Source organism: Aplysia californica, unplaced genomic scaffold (genome assembly GCF_000002075.1).
Source record: "Aplysia californica isolate F4 #8 unplaced genomic scaffold, AplCal3.0 scaffold00442, whole genome shotgun sequence".
Classification (NCBI taxonomy): Eukaryota; Metazoa; Mollusca; class Gastropoda; order Aplysiida; family Aplysiidae; genus Aplysia; species Aplysia californica.
The window spans coordinates 49,351-53,374 of NW_004797712.1; positions in this window are offsets into that span (position 1 = coordinate 49,351).

A 4,024-nucleotide genomic window follows, 5' to 3' on the forward strand; every position below is an offset into this window, starting at 1 on the left:
TACTGCAGTAGATGGAGATATGCCTTGAGAATGCGGACCTTTGAGATGTAGAGAAGTCATTGCTGCAGGCATCGTCTAGGGACAGATGTCTCACGGGGCTCATCTACTGAATTCTGCACCTCGGTGACGTTTTAAAGGGGTGCAAACGGTGTGTGTTTGACCTGAAGAGGTCGTTTTGTCTAGGAATTTTTAGTTCTGTTTCTCTACAGGTCCTAACTGGTGGACCATTTCCACCCATAGCATCAAAGAAGTCCTTAAGGGTATTTAAACATTTTTTCCGTACCTTGTGCGGAACTTACGAAATGAGTTGGTTGTGAGGAAATTTTCAATGTAAAAAGCTCTCTGCAAACTTCCATGGGCCTGTTAGACTGCTGTAGTTTGCAATAATACGGCACAATCATTGGGATTTTTAGTGGTAGGCCTAATGCAAACTAGTGCGTCATGCTAAAAAATATGGGGACATAGCAGAAAATTAGTTGTTTTTTTACGCGCTATGTAGGGCAAATCTATTCGGTGGATTTATCTAAAATGAAATTCAGACAAATTCCTTTGGACTCCCAAATTTTGTGTACAAATTTGAAACGCAAAACTTCAGTGGGAGGAAATATTAACAAAAAAAAGGTTGTGCAGTTTTTTTCATCACCCTGCTAAATCTGCCGCAGCTAAAATGTCGTCTCCAAAAGTCCTGATCATCTTGATACCAGCTGGTAATAATAGTTGCTGATAGGGGGTTCTCGTGGTCTAGATACGGTGTTTGCATCCCGTTCAATAGATCCCAAGTTCGATACTTGACAGTAATGGTACATTTTCTTCTCTAACATTTTCTCCTCTCACTTCCTTGCCTGTTCTTCAACCATGTTCTGTCGTCTGCTTTCGCTTCCACTTTCTGCCTATTTTTCGTCCCCTTCTTTGAGCTTCTGACTCTTTTGCTACTCCTTGGCTTCTTCTTACTGCTGTCTTTCAGCAAGACCACTGATCAGGGTAGGTGAGATCTAATATCTAGCCTACTCTGATAGGGGCAAAAAATCTCGGAGATTCTGTGCAAGTTGCGCTCAGTAAAGATCCCTCGGTGCTCCAAATCGATTAGAGTAGGCTTCGTCCGTCACCCAGGCAAAATTCAAAATTAATTCCTACAGAACTGAAAATGCTTAATGTGTTCCGTGCGCACATACGACCTTATGTAGTTGTGAGCACCGTAAAACACTAACGGAAACAAAAAGAAAAAGCTGATACCAAAAAGAAACAAGAGGAGCTGATACCAAATAAAAATAGTGGGCAAGATAACAGTCGGCCCTTTCTTATTCAAATAGACCATTATGATTGGCATTCGTTAAGGGGAAGCAATACATGAAAAGAATCCCAGTAATTTAAAATAAAAATTACTTCCCTTACAATCGCTTCAAAAGCCTGTCTTCAAACTAAACACAGAATGTCAGAAGGTAAACTGTTCTGTTCACAAGGTTTTATCCTTTTTAGATCTAATGAACAACTATCGTAGGATTATTTAATGTTCCAAATTCCTGATTGTAGGAGGCTTTTATTAGTCTTAAGCTGACAGCCTCATACAAGACCGTTTCAAAATCGCGGGAGACTCACTTCTTGTCGGAAACTTCGTTGTCATCAGCTGAAGTTGGTGTGTTGTCCGATCTTGAAATGACAGCCTATGGTAAGCATCTTTTGTGTAATGATTAGATTCTCTGCCGTTGCACAACACAAAAGACATGAATTCGATTTCTGCCTTCGGATGTATATATTTTTTATCAATTCGCTAGCTTAGAATTACAAAGGTATATCAGACATTTTTGGCCGTTTTTAGTTAGTAAGACCTAGAGGCCAGAAACCAAATGTGTCACGACACAGTGGAATCAGGCGCTCGTCAATTTTTGGGCACGTGGGATTATTGGCATTATGTAAATGCTGATTTGATCGCCTTGCTTCAAATGAAATAAATATCCATCTATCTTGAATAGAACTCAATATATTTGCGATTGAAGGAAGAGAGGTCGCCTGGCTTCAGTATGGCAATTAGCGAGAAAATGGCAGCCAAAGTTCGATAATTCCAATAGAGTCCATGAAAAAAAGAAAAATGACATATTTTGTGCCTTTGATCAATGTTTTTCAGTAACATTCACTCGAAAATGTGTTTTTAAATAGACATAAAATAGGTCGAGCCAAAAAATAAAAATTCGATAAAAATTTAAAACTGGCAGAAAAATGTCTGTTTCTCCAATTTCTGTATTTTGACGAGTGCCTGATTTCACCATGCTGCCCCACACATGTTATATCTGCTCATTCAAAATCGTAAGATTATTGGGAGTCGTTACCAACATATTCAAAGAATTACTTTCGGAAAAGCTTGACATGTTGTGAAACTCAAAAGGTTTTACGTCAAATTTCTCAAACCTAGGGTATAAAACAGATAAAACGTTGTAATCTAAGGCAACGAATCAACTCCTGATGCTCGTGGGCACGCCATGCCACTCGGGTTGGGCTGTCCCTGACAGACAGAGCGGCAAACACTCGATTCCAGTGCGATCTTCATTGTGTTGATGGGGAAATACGCTCATCAACATTAAGTTCCAGATCTGAAACAAAATCAAGCGATCATAGTTCTGTTTTCTTTACCTTTTTCCTTGAATGCTCTAAAAATATATTTTTAAGAAACTGTATAAACACCTTTTCTTTCCCCGTCTCTGTTCTGGTTTTCCAAGTAAGTTGCTCTGCGTTTACCCCAGCTTCGTTTGCCTTCTTTTTTCCCCGTCAGAGCAAGGTGTTCAAGGCCTTTGTGTCGATTCAGGTGTTCCAAAACTTCGGCTGTCTCTTCCTAATTGTTTTTTTTTTTTTTAAATTAGTGACCAGCCTACGTGCTCGTATTTCAGGACAACCTCTTGCAATTTTTTTTCTTTCATGAATTTTTCAACAGTCTTCTGAAAACCCCCATTTCCGTTGCTTTTGTTTTATTTTTACAATCTTACGTAATTGTCCAGCATTCACAGACGTATAGTAGAGTAGACCACTCGTGGCCTTTTAGAACTCCCACTACTCGTGGCCTTTCAGAACTCTTAGTTCGGTAGCCACTGAGATGTTTCTATTTTCGGGATTGGATTCAATTTGTTGAAACTGTCTTTAGCTATTGCAATTCTCTGATTTAAGCAAACAATGAAGAACATTTGACGTCGGAGGTACTTATATATCCTGTATAATCAAACTATTGAACTTTTTTTATCTTCTCAATTTTGATTGTGGGATTACAAGTTACAGACTTTGCTGTTTTTTCGTCTTAAAAAACAAACAAACGTTACAATGCGTTCTGTTCTTTTTACTTTCAACATAAACCTTTGCATTAATTTCCGTCACAACAAAAGACATATTCAGAAAAGCAATAATTGAAAGTTCTTTTCCGAATCTGCAAACGAAACTTTGCCAGCGGCATATCTGATGTTATAATAATATTATTACTGTGTTATTGTCTCCATTCACAGCGAAACTTTCGTGTATATTTCTAAGGATTGTTTCGATGTATAATGCTAAAGAATTCTGGTTACATTACACCCCCTAGCTTAACACCTCTTTCATACTATTTCTTTCCGCTTGACCCTCCTTGATTCTTACATCCGCGTTTTAGTCCCAGTATACATTTCTAATAAATCGTAGATCCCTTCCATCTTTGCCTAACTCGTCCAATCTGGAAAAAAAAACCCACACATGTCCGTAATACTTGTGGTCCTTGGAAACTCGTTTGCTATTCCAATCGACTTGAAGTCGAACGACGAACACAATTTGGCTCACTGATAAGGCGATAACTTACTAAACACCTGGTTATTATAAACTTTGTTGTTGTTTTCATTGGTGTTGATGACTTTGTTATTTTTGTAGCTGTCTTTGTTGAGGTTGTTGATGATGTTGTTTTTGTTGCTGCTGCTGTTGATGTTTTTGTTGTTGTTGTCGTAATCTTCGTCGTAGTTATCATCGTTGTTGTTGTTGTTGTTGTTGTTGTTGTTGTTGTTGTTGTTGTTGTTGTTGT